Raw genomic sequence first — 25,783 nt, forward strand, 5'->3', positions numbered from 1 at the left:
GCCGAAGGGGTATGGAGAGATCCTAGTCGTTGGATTAGATACGGGCGCGCCAGATTAAATCATTATTCCTGCGAACCGGTACGGAATCGCATCCGTTGGATCCGAATCAAACGGTGAGGGTTTTATTACTCTGGATCTATCGTTGTCCGTCCGATCCAGATCGACGAACCAGATCGAAACGTGGTGAAAGGGTATGCGCGGACTAATCACAGCCGTTCACGCCGATCCGACGGCGCACGATCTCCGCCCCAACAGGGCACACACGCACGGCGGCGCCGCCCCACGGTGGTGCGCCATGACCGGTGGAGCTAAACTCCGTATACACACACCTGTTTTCTAATTCAGCTCAGATACTCAATGCGGAAGGCTTAATGAAGATGGGGGTAGGTTTATTACCGCGAATTGATGACTCGACGGCGCTGGCCACGGTGTACAGCGGATTTCGCGGCAGTGCCCTACGACGGCGAGCAATCGCCGATGGTGCAGTCGATCAGTTGTCGCGCTCGGTGCTCGGTGAGCATCAACGGTGTCCACCGAAGACCCTGGACCTCTTCCCAGAGCTCGGGTGATGCCTACGGCCCAAGGCAGCGACGGTGGAACCGGCACTGGTGGCGGCGGAATCGTCCCTTCCCAGCTAATGGCGCGCGACTGGCTACGGTGCCTGGGTCTGCACGAGAGGATGGAAGAGGGGTAGTTAGGCCAGAGGACGGGCGGCGGCAGTACTTGTATTGCCGCACGAGGAGGCAGTCCGCGCGCGGCGCGTGGTCAGTTGTAACAGCCCGGACTTCGCACGGAGGACGATGTCTAGGATCGAGCCATGGCGTTGAGCACGCGTGGGGGAAGTCTATGCCAGCGGGTCCCACGCACCAGAGGAAGGGCGCGGAGAAGAGTGGAAGTCTGACGTCCCGGGCCCGCGAATCCGTGACGCACAGAAGGGGCCGTGCCCGTGCCCGACAAGCGGCCCCACCAACAGAGACGCCAGGAGACTTGCTCGGGGATGACGTGGGCTCGCTCGGATTGTGAAATAGTGAGATGGGCCGAAATTCAAGCTACCGGCCCAAGTAATAGGGTTATTCCTTTTTCTTTTATGTTTTATCTCTCTTTTCCTTTTAGATTTTTCAAATTCATAATGTTTAAATGTCATTCAAATTCAAACTTTCTGGTAGATTTGTTTTCTCATTAATCATTCATCCTAGACATGGTATGGATAAATTTATCTATTTTTAATACTTATTTCATGATATCTAGTGCTCTCTTTCCGAAATTCTAAAATTCCCTTTTAGATTTTAAATTCCACTTCGGACTTTAATATTTTTTTACATTATTTTTATATTGTCTCAAAAATGCACACAAAATAAAGTCCAGCATGATGCATGATTTGATTGAGTGCCTTTTTGTCGGGGACCATAATTAGGGGTACCCTTAAGGCTCCTAATTCTCAGCTGGTAATCCCCATCAGCGTAAAGCTGCAAAGGCCTGATGGGTGCGATTAAGTCAGGGATCGGTCCATTCGAGGGACACGATCACGCCTCGCCCGAGCCTAGCCTCGGACAAGGGCAGCCGACCCCGGAGGATCTCCGCCTCGCCCGAGGCCCCCCTCCAGCGGCTAACGTATTCCCGGCTCGCCCGAGGCCCTGCTTTCGCCAAGAAGCAACCCTGACCAAATCGTCGCGCCGACCGACCAAATCGCAGGAGCATTCAATGCAAAGGCGGCCTGACGCCTTTATCCTGACGCGTGCCCTTCAGCCGACAGAGCCGAAGTGATCGTCGTCACTTCGCCGCTCCACTGACCGGCCTGACAGAAGGACAGCGCCGCCTGCGCCGCTCCGACTGCGGTGCCACTTGACAGAGTGAGCCTGACAGGCAGTCAGGCCCGGCCGCAGGCACCATAGGAAGCTCCGCTTCGCCCGACCCAGGGCTCGGACTCGGGCTAAGTCCCGGAAGACGGCGAACTCCGCTCCGCCCGACCAGGGGCTCGGACTCGGGCTAAGTCCCGGAAGACGGCGAACTCCGCTCCGCCCGACCCAGGGCTCGGACTTGGGCTCAGCCCCAGAAGACGACGAACTCCGCTTCGCCCGACCCCAGGGCTCGGACTCCGCCCTGGCCTCAGCCGACGGTCTCCGCCTCGCCCGACCCAGGGGCTCGGACTCGACCTCGGCCACGGAAGACAGACTCGACCTTGGCTTCGGAGGAGCTTCCACATCGCCCAACCTAGGGCGCAGGCCAGCCACGTCAATAGGAGGCGCCATCATCACCCTACCCCAAGCTGACTCGGGCCACGGGGAACAAGACCGGCGTCCCATCTGGCTCGCTCCGTCAGATAGGCAATGATGGCGCCCCGCATACTCTGTGACGACGGTGGCTCTCAGCCCCCTTACGGAAGCAAGAGGACGTCAGCAAGGACTCAACAGCTCCGACAGCTGTCCCTCCGCCAGGCTCCAGCGCTCCTCCGACGGCCACGACATCACACCAGCTGGGTGCCAAAATCTCTCCGACTGCCACAACGGCATGTACTTAGGGCGCTAGCTCTCCTCCGCTAGACACGTAGCACTCTGCTACACCCCCCATTGTACATCTGGATCCTCTCCTTACGCCTATAAAAGGAAGGACCAGGGCCCTCTTAGAGAAGGTTGGCCGCGCGGGGACGAGGACGAGACAGGCGCTCGCGTGAGGCCGCTCGCTCCCTCTCCCGTGTGGACGCTTGTAACCCCCTACTGCAAGCGCACCCGACCTGGGCGCGGGACGAACACGAAGGCCACGGGATTTCCACCTCTCTCACGCCCATCTCCGGCCACCTCACTTCCCCCCTTCGCGCTCGGCCTCGCGCCGACCCATCTGGGCTGGGGCACGCGGCGACATTTCACTCGTCGGCTTAGGGACCCCCCAGTCTCGAAACGCCGACAGTTGGCGCGCCAGGTAGGGGCCTGCTGCGTGTTGACGAACAGCTTCCCGTCAAGCTCCAGATGGGCAGTCTCCAGCAACCTCTCCGACCCGGGACGGTGCTCCGTTTTGGGAGCCTTGAGTTCATGTCCCTCGACGGCGGCTACGACATGATACTCCTTCCACCGCCGGACGACAGCGACAATGGCGGCCGACAGCCCGCCCGCCGGCGGCGGAATCGACGATGTCTTCCCCGCGTGGTGGAAGAACAACATTCGAGCTCGCCCCGTCCTCTCCCCCGCCAACGGAGGAGGAGGCGGGGCAACCAAGGCCAAGCGGGAGGCAGCGCCTCGTCGGCTGTCGAGCGAGTCGACGGCCCCAGCGCCCCAACGGGGGGCGCGTCGGGCATCGACCTCGCGTTTGAGACGAAGGCGAGCGCCGTCTCCCCGTGACACGCCAATTCCGAGCAAACGGATGACGCCGGCACGCTCGCGAAAGGCTTGCTGGACGTCACCCTCGTACCTGAGACGATGGTGCAGTCAGTCCCCGACGTGACTTCATCACCGCCCGTCGACCAAGAGGTACCGACCGATTCCCATCTCGCGCCTTTCGGATTCAGCCTCGACCCACCTAGCGGCTTCGCTTTGGCGGACGCTCTCGTAGAGGCGAGTCCGAACCCTCTGGGGTTTCGTATGCGGTCACCTTGGGACCAGCTGACGGACGTCTCGACCTACGGGCCCTCTGGGTCCGAGGAAGACGACGAGCCCAGCTTCTGTTGGAATTTCTCCGGACTTGGCAACCCCAGTGCCATGCGGGACTTCATGACCGCATGCGACTACTGCCTTTCCGACTGTTCCGACGGTAGCCGTAGCCTCGGCGACGAGGACTGCAGCCCAAGTCGCGAATGTTTCCACGTTGATCTAGGGGGTCCCTCCGAAGGCAACCATCTCGGCATGCCGGAGGACGGTGACCTCCCTAGGCCGGTGCCTCGCGTTGACATCCCACGGGAGCTAGCTGTGGTCCCCGTTCAGGCGGGTGGCCATGACCCACAGCTCGAGCAAATCCGCGGGGTGCAGGCCAGGGTCGACGAGGGAGCAGGAGCGCTTGAGCCGATCCGCCGGGACGTTGGGCAGGAATGGGCGGGCCAGCCTCCGGCCGGAGAAATACGTCATCTACCCCAGGGCTTCCAGCACCGCATCGCCGACGATGTCAGGGTCAGGCCGCCACCCGCATCAAGCGGGGTTGGCCAGAACCTGGCTCCAGCAGCAATGCTCCTCCGCGCGATGCCGGAGCCATCAACCACCGAGGGGCGGCGAATCCAGGGAGAGCTCAAGAATCTCCTGGAAGGCGCCGCGGTCCGACGGGCCGAGAGCTCCGCCTCCCGAAGGCAGGGGTACCCCTCAGAACCTCATGCCGCGACTTCCCAATTCATGCGGGAAGCCTCGGTCTACACCGGGCACACGCGCAACACAGCGCCTGCGGCCCCGGGTCGCCTCGGCAACGAGCACCATCACCGCGACCGTCGGGCCCACCTCGACGAGAGGGTGCGCCGAGGCTACCACCCCAGGCGTGGGGGACGCTACGACAGCGGGGAGGATCGGAGTCCCTCGCCCGAACCACCCGGTCCGCAGGCCTTCAGCCGGGCCATACGACGGGCGCCGTTCCCGACACGGTTTCGACCCCCGACTACTATCACAAAGTACTCGGGGGAGACGAGACCGGAACTGTGGCTCGCGGACTACCGTCTGGCCTGCCAACTGGGTGGAACGGACGATGACAACCTCATCATCCACAACCTCCCCCTGTTTCTCTCCGACACCGCCCGCGCCTGGTTGGAGCACCTGCCTCCGGGGCAGATCTCCAACAGGGACGACCTAGTCCAAGCTTTCGCCGGCAATTTCCAGGGCACGTACGTGCGCCCCGGGAATTCCTGGGACCTCCAAAGCTGCCGACAGCAGCCGGGAGAGTCTCTCCGGGATTACATCCGACGATTCTCGAAGCAGCGCACCGAGCTGCCCAACATCATCGACTCGGATGTCATCGGCGCGTTCCTCGCTGGCACCACCTGCCGTGACCTGGTGAGCAAGCTGGGTCGCAAGACCCCCACCAGGGCGAGCGAGCTGATGGACATCGCCACCAAGTTCGCCTCTGGCCAGGAGGCGGTCAAGGCTATCTTCCAGAAGGACAAGCAGCCCCAGGGCCACCCATCGGAAGATGCCCCCGAGGCGTCAACTCAGCGCGGCGCCAAGAAGAAGGGCAAGAAGAAGTCGCAAGCGAAACGCGACGCCGCCGACACGGACCTTGTCGCCGCCGCCGAGTACAAGAACCCTCGAAAACCCCCCGGAGGTGCCAACCTCTTCGACAAGATGCTCAAGGAGCCGTGCCCCTATCACCAGGGGCCCGTCAAGCACACCCTTGAGGAGTGCGTCATGCTTCGGCGCCACTTCCACAGGGCCGGGCCACCCGCAGAGGGTGGCAGGGCCCGCGACGACGACAAGAAGGAAGATCACCAGGCAGAAGAGTTCCCCGAGGTCCACGACTGCTTCATGATCTACGGTGGGCAAGCGGCAAACGCCTCGGCTCGGCACCGCAAGCAAGAGCGCCGGGAGGTCTGTTCGGTGAAGGTGGCAGCGCCAGTCTACCTAGACTGGTCCGACAAGCCCATCACCTTCGACCAAGCCGACCACCCCGACCATGTGCCGAGCCCGGGGAAATACCCGCTCGTCGTCGACCCCATCATCGGCGACGTCAGGCTCACCAAGGTCCTCATGGACGGAGGCAGCAGCCTCAACATCATCTACGCCGAGACCCTCGGGCTCCTGCGTGTCGATCTGTCCTCAGTCCGGGCAGGCGCCGCGCCTTTCCATGGGATCATCCCCAGGAAGCGCGTCCAGCCCCTCGGACAACTCGACCTTCCCGTCTGCTTCGGAACACCCTCCAACTTCCGAAGGGAGACCCTGACATTCGAGGTGGTCGGGTTCCGAGGAACCTACCACGCGGTACTGGGAAGGCCATGCTACGCGAAGTTCATGGCCGTCCCCAACTACACCTACCTGAAGCTCAAGATGTCGGGCCCCAACGGGGTCATCACCGTCGGCCCCACGTACAAACACGCGTTCGAATGCAACGTGGAGTGCGTGGAGTACGTCGAGGCCCTCACCGAGTCTGAGGCCCTCTTCGCCGACCTGGAGAGCCTCTCTAAGGAGGTGCCAGACGTAAAGCATCATGCCGGCAACTTCGAGCCCGCGGAGACGGTTAAGTCCGTCCCCCTCGACCCCAGCGGCGACGCCTCCAAGCAGATCCGGATCGGCTCCGAGCTCGGTCCCAAATAGGAAGCAGTGCTCGTCGACTTTCTCCGCGCGAACGCTGACGTCCTCGCATGGAGTCCCTCAGACATGCCCGACATACCGAGGGATGTCGTCAAGCACTCGCTGGACATCCGAGCCGGAGCCCGACCCGTCAAGCAACCTCTGCGCCGATTCGACGAAGAAAAGCGCAGAGCCATAGGCGAGGAGATCCACAAGCTAATGGCGGTAGGGTTCATCAAAGAGGTATTCCATCCCGAATGGCTTGCCAACCCTGTGCTTGTGAGAAAGAAAGGAGGGAAATGGCGGATGTGTGTAGACTACACTGGTCTAAACAAAGCATGTCCGAAGGTTCCCTACCCTCTGCCTCGCATCGATCAAATCGTGGATTCCACTGCTGGGTGCGAAACCCTGTCTTTCCTCGATGCCTACTCAGGGTATCACCAAATCAGGATGGATTCCGACCAGCTCGCGACTTCTTTCATCACGCCCTTCGGCATGTACTGCTATGTCACCATGCCGTTCGGCTTGAGGAATGCGGGTGCGACGTACCAGCGGTGCATGAACCATGTGTTCGGCCAACACATTGGCCGGACGATCGAGGCCTACGTCGATGACATCGTAGTCAAGACAAGGAAATCCTCCGACCTCCTTTCCGACCTTGAAGTGACATTCCGATGTCTCAAGGCGAAAGGCGTCAAGCTCAATCCCGAAAAGTGTGTCTTCGGGGTGCCCCGAGGCATGCTCTTGGGGTTTATCGTCTCCGAGCGAGGCATCGAAGCCAACCCGGAGAAGATCGCAGCAATCACCAGCATGGGGCCCATCAAGGACTTGAAAGGCGTACAGAGGGTCATGGGATGTCTTGTGGCTCTGAGCCGCTTCATCTCACGCCTTGGCGAAAGAGGCCTGCCTCTGTACCGCCTCTTAAGGAAAGCCGAGTGCTTCACTTGGACCCCTGAGGCCGAGGAAGCCCTCGGGAACCTGAAGGCGCTCCTCACGAAGGCGCCTATCTTGGTGCCCCCGGCTGCCGGAGAAGCCCTCTTGATCTACGTCGCCGCGACCACCCAGGTGGTTAGCGCCGCGATTGTGGTTGAGAGACAAGAAGAGGGGCATGCATTGCCCGTTCAGAGGCCAGTCTACTTCGTCAGCGAGGTACTGTCCGAAACCAAGGTTCGCTACCCACAAGTTCAGAAGCTGCTGTATGCGGTGATCCTGACACGGCGGAAGTTGCGACACTACTTCGAGTCTCATCCGGTAACTGTGGTGTCATCTTTCCCCCTGGGGGAGATCATCCAGTGCCGGGAGGCCTTGGGTAGGATTGCAAAGTGGGCGGTGGAAATCATGGGCGAGACAATCTCGTTCGCCCCTCGGAAGGCCATCAAGTCCCAGGTCTTGGGGACTTCGTAGCTGAATGGGTCGACACTCAGCTCCCAACAGCTCCGATCCAGTCGGAGCTCTGGACCATGTTCTTCGACGGGTCGCTGATGAAGACAGGAGCCGGCGCAGGCCTACTCTTCATCTCGCCCCTCGGGAAGCACATACGCTATGTGCTACGCCTCCATTTCCCAGCGTCCAACAATGTGGCCGAGTATGAGGCTCTGGTCAACGGGTTGCGGATCGCCATCGAGCTAGGGGTCCGACGCCTCGACGCTCGCGGTGACTCGCAGCTCGTCATCGACCAAGTCATGAAGAACTCCCACTGCCGCGACCCGAAGATGGAGGCCTATTGCGATGAGGTTCGGCGCCTGGAAGACAAGTTCTACGGGCTCGAGCTCAACCACATCGCCCGGCGCTACAACGAGACTGCGGACGAGCTGGCTAAAGTAGCCTCGGGGCGGACAACGGTTCCCTCGGACGTCTTCTCCCGAGACCTGCATCAACCCTCCGTCAAGATCGACGACACGCTCGAGCCCGAGACACCCTCGGTCCAGCCCGAGGTACCCTCGGCTCAGTCCGAGGCACCCTCGGCTCGGCCCGAGGCGCCCTCAGTTCAGCCCGAGGTACCCTCGGCCCCCGAGGGTGAGACGCTGCACGTCGAGGGGAAGCAAAGCGGGGTCGCGCCTGATCAAAACTGGCAGGCCCCGTACCTGCAATATCTCCGCCAAGGAGAACTACCCCTCGACCGAGCCGAAGCTCGGCGGTTGGCGCGGCGCGCCAAGTCGTTCGTCTTGCTGGGAGATGGGAAGGAGCTCTACCACCGCAGCCCCTCAGGCATCCTCCAGCGATGCATCTCCATCACCGAAGGTCAGGAACTCCTCCGAGAGATACACTCGGGGGCTTGCGGCCATCACGCAGCACCTCGAGCCCTTGTCGGAAATGCTTTCCGACAAGGTTTCTACTGGCCGACGGCGGTGGCCGACGCCACAAGAATCGTCCGCACCTGCGAAGGGTGTCAGTTCTACGCAAGGCAGACCCACCTGCCCGCTCAGGCTCTGCAGACGATACCCATCACCTGGCCTTTTGCTGTGTGGGGTCTGGACCTCGTCGGCCCCTTGCAGAAGGCACCCGGGGGCTACACGCACCTGTTGGTCGCCGTCGACAAATTCTCCAAGTGGATCGAGGTCCGACCCCTAAACAGCATCAGGTCCGAGCAGGCGGTGGTGTTCTTCACCAACATCATCCATCGTTTCGGGGTCCCGAACTCCATCATCACCGACAACGGCACCCAGTTCACCGGTAGAAAGTTCCTGGACTTCTGCGAGGATCACCACATCCGGGTGGACTGGGCCGCCGTGGCTCATCCCATGACGAATGGGCAAGTAGAGCATGCCAACGACATGATTCTACAAGGACTCAAGCCTCGGATCTACAACGACCTCAACAAGTTCGGCAAGAGATGGGTGAAGGAACTCCCCTCGGTGGTCTGGAGCCTGAGGACAACACCGAGCCGAGCCACGGGCTTCACGCCGTTCTTTCTAGTCTATGGGGCCGAGGCCATCTTGCCCACAGACTTAGAATACGGTTCCCCGAGGACAAGGGCCTATGCCGACCAAAGCAACCAAGCTAGTCGAGAAGACTCGCTGGACCAGCTGGAAGAGGCTCGGGACAGGGCCTTACTACACTCGGCGCGGTACCAACAGTCCCTGCGACGCTACCACGCCCGAGGGGTCCGGTCCCGAGACCTCCAGGTGGGCGACCTGGTACTTTGGCTGCGACAAGACGCCCGAGGGCGGCACAAGCTCACGCCCCCCTGGGAGGGGCCGTTCGTCATCGCCAAAGTTCTGAAGCCCGGAACGTACAAGCTGGCCAACAGTCAAGGCGAGGTCTACGGCAACGCTTGGAACATCCAACAGCTACGTCGCTTCTACCCTTAAGATGTTTTCAAGTTGTTCATATACCTCGCTCCTACGCAAAGTTTAGTCATCAAGGAAGGGTCAACCTTGCCTCGGCAAAGTCCGACCCTCCCTCGGGGGCTAAAAGGGGGGAACCCCCTCTGCGTCGAAATTTTTTCGTCGAAAAAAGATCTTTTCTGCCAGAATGTCTTTCGTGCTTTTCGACTACTTCGAAAGTGGATCCTGAGAACGACGGAGTACACGTAAGCAGCCAAGGCTGACCGAGCCGAGGGACTCCTACGCCTCCGGGATACGGATACCTCACTCATCACCTTCTGCGATAAGTAACTCACGTTCGGATAAGTGATTCCGCGGACCGAACAAGTCTTCACGCTCGGAAGCTCTTCTGCCGGAGCGATTCTTCGAGCCTTCTCGACTGCGTCAGTGATAGAACCCCATGGACGGGTAAGAGTGCGCATAAGCGGCAAGGCCGACCGAGCCGAGGGAATCCTACGCCTCCGGGATACGGATACCTCACTCATCACTTTCCGTGAGAAGCAACTCTCGCTCGCACAAACAATTCTGTTACCAACAAAAAAGTCCAGATACTCGAAATAAGAGGAAAGGAGACGCAACTTTACAACATGGTGAGGGTGTGTTTTGGCCTCGGCAGCCGCAGAAAACACGCGCTACAAGATGATCCGATCTTGCAGGCTCGGATCTTGACGCTTGAAGGGAGCAGCAGCACCCTCGGCGTCGACAACACCTTCGGCGAGGTCCGACCTAGCCTCGGACGGCGACGCAGTCCAAGGGTCTCCGCTCTGAAGGACAACGTCATCACCAAGCCCGGGCCGTCGCCGCCAGGGTCTTCTCCGAGAATCTGGCTCGAGCAGGCAGCTCGGCTGGCCACCCCGAGGCCTCGGCCAGCTGTCCCCCGAGGACATCAGCCCGACCCGAGGCCTCGGCAGGTCAATTCCGTCGTCGGTCCCGCTAACGGACGACCCGGCCAGGCTCCGGCCGACCAGGTCTTCTTTACGAGCCAACTCTGCCTCTGTTCGCGCTGACACCACTACACCTGGCCTCAGCTCATCGAAGAGCGGCCGAGGGGTTCCTTTAACTGAGCAAGAGAAGCCTCGGGCAACAAGGCTGACCGAGCCGAGGGACTCCTACGCCTCCGGGATACGGATACCTCACTCGTCACCTTTACACGGGGCGACTCACGCTTGGTGAAGCGGTTCAGACAACCAACAGGCGAGTCTTAGTGCTCAAAAATGAGGAAAAAATACATACATGTTCAGGCCCCGACAGCCGCAATGAACAAAAAACACTGGCATTCAAAGTGCCATTACAAACGGAACTCTGGTTCCGTCCCCGCGGGTATGAAAAACCTCCACACCGGGGAGCCTGCGGAGCGACGAGCTCCGGGTGACCCGCCAGCGACCTCTGCAGCAGCAGCCGTGGTCCCAGGACGGACGCGGCCGCCGGAAGGCTCTCGTTCGCGTTCCCGCTCAAGGGACGCGAACCAGCCATCAAAGCCAAAGAGCGGGCCGCTCCAAAGTGCACCAGCAGGTCCTCGTTCCCGTCCTCGCCACGAAAGCGAGGAAGAGGGCGGAATGTTGCATCCTAGCTGGGCAGCAACAGTTCGCCTTCCCCGGCATGGCTGGAAGACGCCTACTCCGTAGAGCTGGAGGATGGTTGCCACCACCAGAGGCTGGAAGAAGAGGTGGCCAGCCGACCCGCGCGGGAGGTAGAGCCCCGACTCGCCTCGCTCTCCGCCCCAGCAAGGATGATGAACATCCTTGAGGCTGAGGGCGGGACCAAGATCACAGCCCGGCTTGCCTCTCCCCATCCAGGGGCTGGAGGTCACCGTCTTGGGTGACCGCCGGCGGAGGGGTGCGACCGGGCTGCATGATGAAAATCCTTGAAGCCGAACGATGGCTGAAAGGTACCAACTCCCACGGAGTTGCGTTCATCCAACGACGATGCGGAAAGACGGTGGGTATCCCCCATCCGGGGGCTTGGAAGGTGGAAAGACACGATGCATAAGGGAGCGCGAAGACATGGTCGCTTTCCAAGGGGGTCACCCTCCTTTTAAAGGCGACTCTCCCTACTTGCGTCCCCAGCCGTCGTGGGCTGAGTCTTCTCCAACACGCTCCAAGGTCCTCCCCTACGGTGCGGGGGCTGGGTCCCACACGTCATGCAAGCCGGCTCAGAGGAGAAGAAGCCAAACCGCCGTGCGCTGTGCGTGCAACCGCCCAGCGGTTACAAGCGGCTCTCCACTTTTGCCCAGACCAGCGGGCGAAAGGGCGGGCAACCATGCAGGCGGCATGCAACCGCGCCAAGTGGGCGCATTTCTCCGACTCCCAACACGCCCAACATGGAGGCCCAGGCCCACGCGTCATGCAACCGGCGCGCCGAATGCTTCGTGCATGCAACTGCACCGCCACTTGTGCCACCACCGCGCCTCCTCGACTGCGGAACCAATACCGCGACTCGAGGCGACCCAGCGCACGACCCAGCAGCGCCAGCCTGGCGCGACGGTCAATGCGGCCAAAAATGGGCCGGCAGTAATGGCGGTGGCAGGTGGGCAGGAGCAGCTGTCACGTCGTCAGCCAAGCTTACGTCCCATCCAGGGGCAACGAGAGAACCCTCTCTCACGGCGTGAAGACATCGCGCCCATGTTCCGTTCCTTGAACGGCTTGCGCACGCGCAACGGCCGCCCCGCGAACCACTCGCCCCGTTGCATTAACTCCACGGCGGGACAGGCGGCGCCTCTGGCAGGAGAAGCGAGCGACGCTTCGCCTTCGCCATAATGACCGCGTCGAAAAAGGTACGCCGCGTCGTTCGATTTCGTATCCTTTTCCTTTTTTTCCTCTTTCTCTCTCTTGCAACAGGGACCGGGAAAGGGGGATACCCCGAAAAGGATCCTTCCCCGTGAAGGAACCAAGATCCGAGCCTCCCTACTGATCAGAGGTTCGAAGGCTGGCCCCTCGGAAGGGTTCGACAGCCGCCTCAGATCGCGTGGGCTCTACACCCACTACTGGTCAGAGGTTCGAAGGCCGGCCCCTCGGAAGGGTTCAACGGCCGCCTCAGGCTACTCGGGCTCCGCGCCCACTACTGATCAGGGGTTCGAAGGCTGGGCCCCGAAGGGTTCACAGCCGCCTCAGACACAGAGCGAGGGATGACCATGGGTACGTTCGATACATAACCAAGGCTCGGGCTGCGCTCCCGAGGTACCCTAGGACATTTCCGAGACCAGCGGGAACGATCTTGTAACAGAATCCCATCAGAGGGAGGCATCGAGCCCTTGGACCCCGTCGCCAGGGGACCGGGTCCGGTAGATCACCCGCAGGTACTTTTGGGCGCGCCTCTGGGCCTCTAGCCAACCCCTAACGAATGGGGCACGGACGTCCACTCGGATTACCCGCCTGCAGCTCACCGGAGACACCATGTTCGGCGCCCACCGAGGGCAACATGGCGCTTTCCCCCCTCCTCCTTGCAGAAAGGCGACGCAGGGGCGTATGTAAAAAAGTCGAGTCTGTCCCTGATCGCCGTCTCGCCCTGTGCAGAGGCTCGGGGGCTGCTCTCGTGAACCCGGCTCCGGCCAAACCGTTGACAGCGTCAACGTACCAGCCCGAGAACTTGGGACCCGACCGTACACCCGGGCTACGACCAGCTCGCATGAGGGAACGACCAGACCAGCCGAAGCATTATGCGAGGCATTAAGACCTCGGAGGAGTCAAACCACACCTCCGAGGCCTCGGGGGCTACACCCGGCGGGTGCGCTCGCGTGCACCCACCGGAACAAAACGCAACCGAGAAAGGCTGGTCCCCTTGCAAAAAAGTGCAACGAAAGCCTCTAAGCGAGTGCTAACACTCCCTTCGAGGCTCGGGGGCTACTGTCGGGGACCATAATTAGGGGTACCCTCAAGGCTCCTAATTCTCAGCTGGTAACCCCCATTAGCATAAAGCTGCAAAGGCCTGATGGGTGCGATTAAGTCAGGGATCGGTCCATTCGAGGGACACCGATCACGCCTCGCCCGAGCCTAGCCTCGGACAAGGGCAGCCGACCCCGGAGGATCTCCGCCTTGCCCGAGGCCCCCCTCCAGCGGCTAACGTATTCCCGGCTCGCCCGAGGCCCTGCCTTCGCCAAGAAGCAACCCTGACCAAATCGTCGCGCCGACTGACCAAATCGCAGGAGCATTCAATGCAAAGGCGGTCTGACGCCTTTATCCTGACGCGCGCCCTTCAGCCGACAGAGCCGAAGTGACCGCCGTCACTTCGCCGCTCTACTGACCGGCCTAACAGAAGGACAGCGCCGCCTGCGCCGCTCCGACTGCGGTGCCACTTGACAGAGTGAGGCTGACAGGCAGTCAGGCCCGGCCGCAGGCACCATAGGAAGCTCCGCTTCGCCCGACCCAGGGCTCGGACTCGGGCTAAGTCCCGGAAGACGGCGAACTCCGCTCCGCCCGACCAGGGGCTCGGACTCGGGCTAAGTCCCGAAAGACGGCGAACTCCGCTCCGCCCGACCCAGGGCTCGGACTTGGGCTCAACCACAGAAGACGACGAACTCCGCTCCGCCCGACCCAGGGCTCGGACTTAGGCTCAGCCCTAGAAGACGACGAACTCCACTTCGCCCGACCCCAGGGCTCGGACTCCGCCCTGGCCTCAGCCGACGGTCTCCGCCTCGCCCGACCCAGGGGCTCAGACTCGACCTCGGCCACGGAAGACAGACTCGACCTCGGCTTCGGAGGAGCTTCCACATCGCCCAACCTCTGGCGCAGGCCAGCCACGTCAACAGGAGGCGCCATCATCACCCTACCCCAAGCTGACTCGGGCCATGGGGAACAAGACCGGCGTCCCATCTGGCTCGCTCCGCCAGATAGGCAATGATGGCGCCCCACATACTCTGTGACGACGGCGGCTCTCAGCCCCCTTACGGAAGCAAGAGGACGTCAGCAAGGACTCAACAGCTCCGACAGCTGTCCCTCCACCAGGCTCCAGCGCTCCTCCGACGGCCACGACATCACACCAGCTGGGTGCCAAAATCTCTCCGGCTGCCACAACGGCATGTACTTAGGGCGCTAGCTCTCCTCCGCTAGACATGTAGCACTCTGCTACACCCACATTGTACATCTGGATCCTCTCCTTACGCCTATAAAAGGAAGGACCAGGGCCCTCTTAGAGAAGGTTGGCCGCGCGGGGACGAGGACGAGATAGGCGCTCGCGTGAGGCCGCTCGCTCCCTCTCCCGTGTGGACGCTTGTAACCCCCTACTGCAAGCGCACCCGACCTGGGCGCGGGACGAACACGAAGGCCGCGGGATTTCCACCTCTCTCACGCCCATCTCCGGCCACCTCACTTCCCCCCTTCGCGCTCGGCCTCGCGCCGACCCATCTGGGCTGGGGCACGCGGCGACATTTCACTCGTCGGCTTAGGGACCCCCCGGTCTCGAAACGCCGACACTTTTATTACTTATTCATTTGTATAAGTGAGGTGTCCACATGAAATGACAAGTAGAGATAACACACATATATATATACATGAATTTCATTTCTCCTTTTAGATTTTCTTACAAAGTAGGTATTACAAATCCTACCGCCCTTAAAAATAATCTCGTCCTCGAGATTTAAGAAGATGTAGGGAAAAGATGGGGAAAATCTATGCGAAGCTCTTCTTCTCTTTCCCATGTTGCTTCATCTTCGCCATGGTGACTCCATTGCACTTTGCACATCTTTATCACCTTATTTCTTGTAACTCGAGTCAATGTGTCAATAATATTGATCGGATACTTCGTGTAAGTCAAATCACCCTGAACACTAAGCTCTTCCATTGGTAACTGTTCCTCAGGGACACGAAGACACTTCTTAAGTTGAGACACATGGAATACATCATGTACATCTGATAGATTATCAAGTAACGCCTAAAGATCAAGAATGGTCCAATATAGCGTGGGGACAATTTGCCCTAAACCTTGAATCTCCTCATTCCACGAAGTGGTGACACCTTGAGGTACACATAATCTCCTTCAAATTCCAGTGGCCTCCTTCTATTATCAGCATAACTCTTTTGCCTGGTTTGAGCCACCCTCAAATTCTCTCGAATTATATGGACTTGTTCTTCTGCTTCTTGAATCAGATCAGGCCCAAAGAACTGTCTTGCTCCAGTCTGATCCCAATATAGAGGAGTCCTGCACTTCCTCCCATACAAAGCTTCAAAAGGTGACATCTTCAGACTGGCATGATAACTATTATTATATGAGAACTCAGCATAAGGTAGACTTTTATCCCAACTTCCTCCATGCTGAAGGGCACAAGCTCTCAACATATCTTCCAAAACTTGATTTGTCCTTTCAGTCTGTCCATCAGTCTGAGGGTGATAAGCCGTACTAAAATTCAACTTCATGCTCATGTTCTCATGAAAGCTTCTCCAAAATCTTGAGGTAAACTACGAACCTCGATCAAACACGATCTTCTTTGGTACTCCATGTAAACACACAATCCAAGCCATATATAACTCTGCTAGCTCAGAACCTTTATAAGTAGTCTTGACAGGAATAAAGTGAGCCACTTTGGTCAGTCTATCCATAATAACAATATCAAATCATATCCTTTCGAGGTGCGAGGTGATCCAGTAATGAAATCCATACCAATATCTTCCCACTTCCATTCGAGTATCTTTAATGGGTACAATAGTCCAGCTGGCCTCTGGTGTTCAGCCTTAATTCTTTGACACACATCGCACATAGCCACATGTGCAGCCACATCTCTCTTCAATCCATACCACCAATATTTCCGCTTCAAATCCTGATACATCTTGGTATTACCAGGATGAATAGAATAATCCGAATCATGGGCCTCCTTCAATATAGTCTCACAAAGGCTATCAATATCAGGAACACATATCCTATCCTTGAACCATACGGTGCCTTGCTCATCTTCCATAAATTCTGGACCTCGACCTTCAGTAATCAGATCCTTGATCTCCTGTATCTTAGCATCACCAATCTGTCCTTTGCGGATTTCTTGCTCCAAAGTAGGTTCCACATCAATAGTAACTTCTTCTGTGTGAGCAACTATCCCCAGGTTAAGTCTCCTGAATTCCTCAACAATCTCATCGGGTAGTTGGGCAACTATAGCTGAATGAACATGCTCCTTTTGACTCAAGGCATCTGCAACCAAATTTGCCTTGCCCGGGTGATAGTGAATCTCCAAATCATAGTCCTTAATAAGCTCCAACCAACAGCGTTGCCTAAGGTTGAGATCCTTCTGAGTGAATATATACTTCAGACTCTTATGATCCGTGTACACTTGGCACTTGGTTCCCATGACATAATGTCTCCATATCTTAAGCACATGCACAATGGCTGCCAATTCTAAGTCATGAGTGGGGTAGTTCAATTCATGTTTCCGTAACTGACGAGACGCATAGGCAATCACATATCCTTCTTGCATAAGCACACATCCAAATCCTTAACCACATGCATCACAATAAATGTCAAATCTCTTCTGTAGATCTGGCATAACCAACACTGGGATGACATCAATCTCAACTTCAGTTGGTTAAAACTATCTTGGTACTTTTTGTCCCACTTAAACACTCTTCCCTTCTCCAGAAGCGAGGTCATAGGCTTTAGCGATATTAGAAAATCCTTTAATAAATCTCCGATAATATCCTGCAAGCCCTAAGAAACTCCGAATCTTCGTAACTATAGTGGGTACTCTCCACTCCATTATCTCCTTGACTTTAGCAGGATCCACTGATATCCCTTCATTAGAAATGATATGTCCAAGGAATGACACCTCGTCAATCCAAAACTTGCATTTACTGTACTTGGCGTAGAGTTGATTATCTCGTAGCTTCTGTAGCACCCATCTCATATGTTCCTCATGATCACTATCACTTTTGGAATAAATAAAAATATCGTCGATGAAAACCACGACGAATCTGTCCAGATCTTGCACACCTTATTCTTCAGATCCATAAAATAAGCTGGTGCATTGGTTAATCCAAATGACATAACAGTGAACTCATATAATCCATATCGAGGCGAGAAAGCCGTCTTGGGAATATCCGATGGCTTAATCTTCACTTGATGGTATCCCGATCGGAGATCAATCTTCGAGAATACCCTTGCACCTCTCATCTGATCAAATAAATCTTCAATGCGGGGTAATGGATACTTGTTCTTCATAGTGACATCATTAAGGGTCCTATAATCCACGCACATCCCTTGTGATCTATCTTTCTTCTGTACAATTAGAACCGGCGCTCCTAGAGGTGAGGAACTTGGACGAATGTATCCAGCTTCTTGCAATTCCGTTAACTGCTTCTTAAGTTCCTTTAACTCTTCTACAGACATCATGTATGACCATTTAGATATAGGGGCAGTCCCAGGTAAGAGATCAATACAAACTCAACTTTCCTATATGGTGGCATCCCTGGTAACTCTTATGGGAAGACATCCGGAAAATCCTTAACCACACAGATGTTGTCACCAACAAACTTCCCATCTATGAAGAATGTCGCACGTCCGGTAGAGGTAGTTACTACAATTTCAACTTGAAATCTTTCTCCTTTGGAACTGGTGATTTCTATGGTTCCTTTAGCACAGTGTATATACTGCCTTTGCCTTTCTTAACCATGACATACCAAGGATCACATCTATAGTGCTCTCTTCTAACCCTATAGGGGTAGCCCATCTAGGTCGAAAACACAGGGTAAGAAAGGAAGAATTGTAGACAAGGCATGTAATTACAAGGCATGTTACTTTGGGGGATTTATTAGCTAAGTAGATTAGTGTGTTATCCACTAAAGCTAATACATTACCTTATGGTGGTACATGCTAAGATGCCCAACTATAATGTTTCAATCAATCAAAGAAGCAAATCAAGCATTTATCATCAGAACAATCAACCAACATTTTTTAAATAGAGAAAATAGTTTTAATAATTTTTTAGGTCTCCTATCTTTTAAAAAGGTTATAAATGTAGGATTCCAAGGTGTGAAATCCATCATGTCTTGGAGTAGAAAAGATAAGAGTAATCAGAGTAGGACAGTAGAAGGTGAGACAGGATCAATATAAGTATAAAGAGAATCAGAGTAAGGTAAGTATAGAATGAATCAGAATAAGATAAGTAGGTAAGGGTTTTGTCCATTTTTATCTAGGTTTCGTCCTACAGTCAACATTTCCTCTAATACCACTTCTGTCACACCCGACTTTAAGGGACAAAGCCAGGTGCATCTCATACATGCGCCAAGAAGACAACATATATAATAACAGAGTGTATAGAGATAAATGTCATAAAACATCAGAGTATTATTACATAGCGGAAGACTTATTACAAAATAAAATAATAAACATAAAACGAACTAAGGATCGTCGGCGCCAATGTCAACTGAGAAACGCCACCTAGATCAGATCATACTCCTCGCCTTGTGGCTCCTCCTGAACCACCTGTTCTTCTCCTGTGGGGGGGTGTGAGACAGCAAGGGTGAGCTCACACATGATCATCGCTCAACAAATTGTGGGGAATAATGTGACATGAACTCACCAAAGGTGAGAGCTCATGGAGTGTAAGGCTTATCAAAGAGAATCGTTAAAGCTGAGCATTGCTTTTAATGTTGGTCAAACTTTTATTAGCAATTACTAGATGTAAGTAAATACCAAACCTTAATAAATAATAGAACAAAATTAATAATAAACCCATGCATATGCAAATGACAAAATTGAATTTAAGTTCCAAAATTTAATCATCAGAGAGTCCTGAGCTGCTCATGACCGTGAGCTCGGCTAGTATACCAATTTTACACTCTGCAGAGGTTGTACCCTTTACCCACAAGTCATGTTACCCATCTGCCAAGGGGTCGCGACTCCCATACACCTCTACCTAGGAAGCGCGGCAGGGCAACACTACGAGGCCTTTACAAAGTTCCACTAGCTTCCGAAAACCCGCTACAGTTTATGGGAAGAGCACTTGCAAGAATCCCCCGTCTGACCACCATTGCAGCTAAATCAACCCGAGAACCTCCTTGCATGCAACTCCCCTACTGCCCTTGCCCCTTTCGGGTAAGGTAGTCTTCCACTAGCTTTCCTAATTAGTCAGCCAAGGGCGTCCCATTAATCCCTTGTGGTGGCACGTATTTCTCAAGTTAAGCTCTATGTTCCAATTAACATTAATGATCTTGACATGAACATAAATAGAATAACAAAAGAATTGGAACATAGATATAATAAATGATTATCCCAAAACCATGTAAAGCAATAGCAAAACTATCCAAGTGATTCAGGGGCCAACAAGGTATTGAGATAAACAATCTAGGGTGACCTATTGGGTCCCATCAAAATTAACCTATGCATAAATAAGTGACATTAAAGAACATTATTGGGTAAAAAGTGGTCAAGGGCACAACTTGCCTTCAATGAGCTCCTGCTCAGCTACTTCTATCTGCTGCTCACCAGGATCCTCAGTCACGGGCTCTTCTACTCGCCACAATACAAACAAGCACAGTATATAGAGAAAATTAACATCACACCAAACATGTAAACAAAATACACAGTAATAATCTACTTATTAAAATAAAATCCTAGGAACAGGAATCATAATTTTTGGACTTATAGATTTTAAGATATGAATTTTTAAAGGTTTTATGTGTTTGAAATAGAATTAAATGAGGAATAAATTTCTTACTGTTTTCATGACAAAACAGAGACTCTAAGTGATAGACAGTAATATTACAAAATTTTAGAAACTGGAATGGAGTGATTTGGAGTTCATATGAATTTCCTATGAATTTAGCAAGTTTCTGCAATAAATTTAATACTAAAATTCGTTTTCTAATTGATTTTATGAATATTATCCACTATCTGGACCTCGCATCGATTTCCATAGAGTCCAGGGGTTCATCTACAATTCTCCCAAGACACAGACTGCCTCCCTACAGGACGACGGGTTTATTATAGGGATCTACGGGGTTTCTTTTGCATGATGGCATGGCCGAAGGGGTATGGTGAGATCCTAGCCATTGGATTAGATACGGGCGCGCCAGATTAAATCATTATTCCTGCGAACCGGTACGGAATCGCATCTATTGGATCCGAATCAAACGGTGAGGGTTTTATTACTCTGGATCTATCGCTGTCCGTCCGATCCAGATCGACGAACCAGATCGAAACGTGGTGAAAGGGTATGCGCGGACTAATCACAGCCGTTCGCGCCGATCCGACGGCGCACGATCTCCGCCCCAACAGGGCACACACGCACGGCGGTGCCGCCCCACGGCGGTGTGCCATGACCGGCGGAGCTAAACCCCGTATACACGCACCCGTTTTCTAATTCAACTTAGATACTCAATGCGGAAGGCTTAATGAAGATGGGGGTAGGTTTATTACCGCGAATTGATGACTCGACGGCGCTGGCCACGGTGTACAGTGGATTTCGCGGCAGTGCCCTACGACGGCGAGCAATCGCCGATGGTGCAGTCGATCAGTTGTCGCGCTCGGTGCTCGGTGAGCATCAACGGTGTCCACCGAAGACCCTGGACCTCTTCCCGGAGCTCGGGTGATGCCTACGGCCCAAGGCAGCGACGGCGGAACCGGCACTGGTGGCGGCGGAATCGTCCCTTCCCAGCTAATGGCGCGCGGCTGCGGCGACTAGCTACGGTGCCTGGGTCTGCGCGAGAGGATGGAAGAGGGGTAGTTAGGCCAGAGGACGGGCGGCGGCGGTACTTGTATTGCCGCACGAGGAGGTAGTCCGCGCGTGGCGCGTGGTCAGTTGTAACAGCCCGGACTTCGCGCGGAGGACGACGTCCAGGATCGAGCCATGGCGTTGAGCACGCGTGGGGGAAGTCTATGCCAGCGGGTCCCACGGACCAGAGGAAGGGCGCGGAGAAGAGTGGAAGTCTGACGTCCCGGGCCCGTGAATCCGTGACGCACAGAAGGGGCCGTGCCCGTGACCGACAAGCGGCCCCACCAACAGAGACGCCAGGAGACTTGCGCGGGGATGACGTGGGCTCGCGCGGAGGGTGAAATAGTGAGATGGGCCGAAATTCAAGCTACCGGCCCAAGTAGCTGGGTTATTCCTTTTTCTTTTATGTTTTATCTCTCTTTTCCTTTTAGATTTTTCAAATTCATAAAGTTTAAATGTCATTCAAATTCAAACTTTCTGGTAGATTTGTTTTCTCATTAATCATTCATCCTAGACATGGTATGGATAAATTTATCTATTTTAATACTTATTTCATGATATCTAGTGCTCTCTTTTCGAAATTCTAGAATTCTCTTTTAGATTTTAAATTCCACTTCGGACTTTAATATTTTTTTACATTATTTTTATATTGTCTCAAAAATGCACACAAAATAAAGTCCAGCATGATGCATGATTTGTTTGAGTGCCTTTTATTACTTATTCATTTGTATAAGTGAGGTGTCCACATGAAATGACAAGTAGAGATAACACACATATATATACATGAATTTCATTTCTCCTTTTAGATTTTCTTACAAAGTAGGTATTACATGTAATTAATTTTTCAAGGAAGGAAATGCATCAACGGTTTAGCACACAACTCCTATCACCTAATGCATCAAACAAGGTGATAAAAATTTTAAAACATCAAGGAGGTGGCAAATGCACCGAGGCTTGCCTGAATAACACTAGGTTAGTGTTGTTAGACGACGACCACTTGACGATCATCCTTGTCCTAGCACTTGATCAGGCAGGTTCATCCATCAGCATTATCCTGCGGATTAGTCCACGCTTGGGGTCGACTTGGCTCGTCTTCCGCATCACACGATCAATTAACGTACCTCATGGGATGCACGATGCACATGTATGAGCATGAGTATAAAGAGTATAAGATAGATAATCTACACTAAAAAGGATGAAACACTTAAAACCAAGCATTAAAATCAATTAACAAGCATTAAGCATCATGAATATCACAGCAGGGCATCGACTCCATACAATTAGACGAAACCCGCCACATACTATCCTTCGACAAGACACTAGAAACACAAACACAAGACCTACTTTCCACAACGTTACTTCGACCACTCCTTAGATACGAAGCACCGATTTAATTCTTCTCGCTACTAATTCTCCTCACACCACAACAAAGAACCAATTTAAGCCTAATCGACATGCGCGTCCACCACAACATTCCCTTGTATGATTTATATTTCAATCCTAAGCTTCACGCGACACAACTACTTCACCATCACGAACACAATCATACTATATATATACCTACCAATATTCTTTTTACTGAAAGTAGCGATCAAATTTTTGTTCCTATATCAAACATTTTTTATCGTAAATATATACACCTCTTTATAAGTGATTAAAATATTTCATGATCACACATGCCTACTAATATTCTACTCACTCCACCAATTCAGCTAACTGACTGAAATAGCGAAATAACTCGCCATAACTGAATCTGGCTCGATAATCGCGAGAACCGCGAAGTCGACGAGAGTTCAGGGACTCACGCAATTAATCGAGCACCTAGTGAGCAGCACACTAGCACATTAATTTATTCCATTCATCGACTCAATCAATTAAAGAAATAGCGAACTAGAGAACAGTTACCGATTCAATTAAAATTCCAAGGAAACGTTGCTGATTCTTGCTCAGGCCTTCTCTCGAGCACTTGGTAAATATCACGCAGCTAGCTTCGTCTTCACCTGACGCTTGGGATTTCTTGACAACGTACGGAATGACGACGACCTTCGATTGAAGTCTAGAGCGAGCTGGTGAGGTGGGGGTCGAGCAGGGGATGACGGGTTCGACGACTCGACGGTAAACGCGAACATGCCGAAACCCGATGGATGAGGAGCGAGCACACACGGGGCAAGCAACACAGAATTGAAACGTGGAAAAATTGTTCACTGCGAAATAAAGTGAGCAAGGAGCGCTCGTGAACTTTATGGCGGAATCGGCGGCAGCCGATGCCAGAGCGCACGGCAAGGAAGCTTCACAGTTTGACGAGACCGTGACCGAGCGAATTTTGTGGCGCGAACTGGGGAAGGACTCGGCGAGCAACGACGTGAGGAGTAAAGCGAGATCACGGTCGGGCGAACTCTATGGCGCGGACTGCCCCGCGGCCAGGACGGCTGTCGCAACGTATACGACGTCGCCACGCCATAGCATCACCACGACCATGAACAGAGACGCACAGGGAGCTAGAGACCGAGCGTGGTGAGATGGACAGGGAAACTCCGAGCTGGGCGAGCTGCACGCGAGCTCGGCGCGCAGGGACGAGCTCGGCGAGGAAACAGAGCGCGCACAAGGGAGCAGGCCGGGCGCGGCAGTAGGCGCGGTTGTGGCAGCAAGGTGAGACCGCGCCCAGGCGAGCTGGAGCAGCACGCGTGCAGAGGGCAGGGAGGAAGGGATCCGTGCTGCAGGGGCACACGACGGTCGGCCATGGGAGAGGAGCTCGGTTCGGAGGAAGGAGGAGCGTGCGGTGGAGACGCTCGGCTGGGCGTACGGCGCGCGGCAGAGGAAGATGGGCAGAGCCGAGCGCAGGCATCACGGGCGAGCGCCAAGGGCGAGCTTGAGCAGGGAGAGGGCGCGCGATGCAGGGAGATGGGCAGGGATGGAGCTCGGCCGGACGGCTGCCAGCAGGGGGAAGCCGCCATGGACGAGCAGCGCGCGAGCACGGCCAAAGATGAAGCTCGGCACAGCGGCTATGGCAACGGGCAGAGGGACTTCAGCGTCCATGGCAGGGTCGACGGCGGCTGGCCATGGAAGGTGGAGCTCGCGCGCTAGGGGCATGTGGGATCGAGCAGGGAGGGGATCATTCCATGAAGGAGCTGGAGATGGTGCAGGGCACGCATCAGCCATGGGAGATCGAGAGGAAGGAGCGGCTGGGCAAAGAGAAGATGGCTGGGCGCAGGAAGGAAGATGCTTTGGCCAGCAGAGAGAAAAGACCAGGCGTGGGCGGCGTGATATTTTTCCAGGGCTGTGCAGCGCGGCCAGGAGATGAGCATCGCCTGGAAAAAAAAAATCAAGGACCACGGATGACTGAAAAAGATCAGGACGTTGGGATATTTTTCTTTTTTTTTTGTTTTACCGAAAATCTCAGATAATTCGATTCACGATTCTTTTAGCGATGTATACGGGGTAGACAATAATTGTGACATGATTTTATTTAGTTGAACCTAAATAAATTTCGCCTGCTATCCAAATATTCAATCAGAGAATAATTCGACAATGAGCTGGCGCATCATTTTTCTCGGACAGCGCGTAAACAGACAGATTCAATATTTAAGACAACACCGGTTTGGTCAAACTCAGATAAAAATTTATGCGTCACCAAAACACAACTGATTTGATTATCCTTCAGTGTGGGCTGAAGAACAAATGAGATCATTACCTCGCGCAAGATTTCGCGCGATTCGAATTATTTTACCTCGAACATTTTAGTCGTCGAGTTCAAACTAATTTGCCTGGGATAAAATCGTAAGAATAGGTCGAGCTTCCAATTCGTATTCGCGCGAGCGATGAATTTTAAATAATCACCGGACGTACCGATTTTCGGAACAACGATTTTCCGAACATCACAAAAATTTGGGAAGATCCCGGATAAATAAAAACGATGTCGAACTCGCGATAGACGAAACAGATGCGATATTAAAATCGCGATAGGCGAAGATGATTAAAATTCAGCATCCGTTTTATCCACTGATATTACGTGCTTAAATCCATACTCGTTGTCGAGTAGAATATAAACACCAGGGGTGTTACAACCCTCCCCCCTTAAAAGAATCTCGTCCCGAGATTTGGAGCGAAAGACTTTTAAGAGTAGAGAAGCATGTATCCCATATCCATATCAGCGGTAATCATAAGGCAGTCCTGAGCGAAGGCGAGTGCCTCAGGATGTGGTTTCTCTAGTGGACATATCATATATCGCCTTAAGCTAATTTAGAGATGTCCACCAATAGAGACGATATCTGCTAGAGGAACACATAAGGTTCCATGTGTGCAGTTTGCTTTGTCTGATGACACTGTACTATCTGAGTCTGTTGAGCAGGCGGCAGATATGCGATTTTACCCAAACAGAATCAGATGCAACCTCTTGGGTAAAACATACAGAAAGAGGTTTACCAACAAGTGGTCACAGTAAGTTCATAGCACATGAGACGAGTGTGGATGTCAAACATCACCACGATCAACTCGTGTTAGCCAAAGAATTCCAATCCAAGAAAATGATAGAGACGCGAAAATTCGCCAGGGAAGGGATCTGTAGATGCGGACCTTGCAATCAGTCCATTCTATCTAGCACTAATCATGGCTCGACTTGATCACACATGCTGGAAAAGCAC

General features: G+C 54.2%; 1 long non-coding RNA gene across 1 annotated transcript; it reads right to left on the minus strand.

The window, feature by feature from the left end:
* Positions 1–21,571: 21,571 nt before the first annotated feature.
* LOC100279321 (uncharacterized) lies at positions 21,572–24,362 on the minus strand. Its single transcript, NR_159988.1, has one exon. It is a non-coding gene; the product is annotated as an uncharacterized lncRNA (long non-coding RNA).
* Between the last annotated feature and the right edge of the window lie 1,421 nt (positions 24,363–25,783).

The sequence above is a fragment of the Zea mays genome, chromosome 1 (genome assembly GCF_902167145.1).
Source record: "Zea mays cultivar B73 chromosome 1, Zm-B73-REFERENCE-NAM-5.0, whole genome shotgun sequence".
NCBI lineage: Eukaryota > Viridiplantae > Streptophyta > Magnoliopsida > Poales > Poaceae > Zea > Zea mays.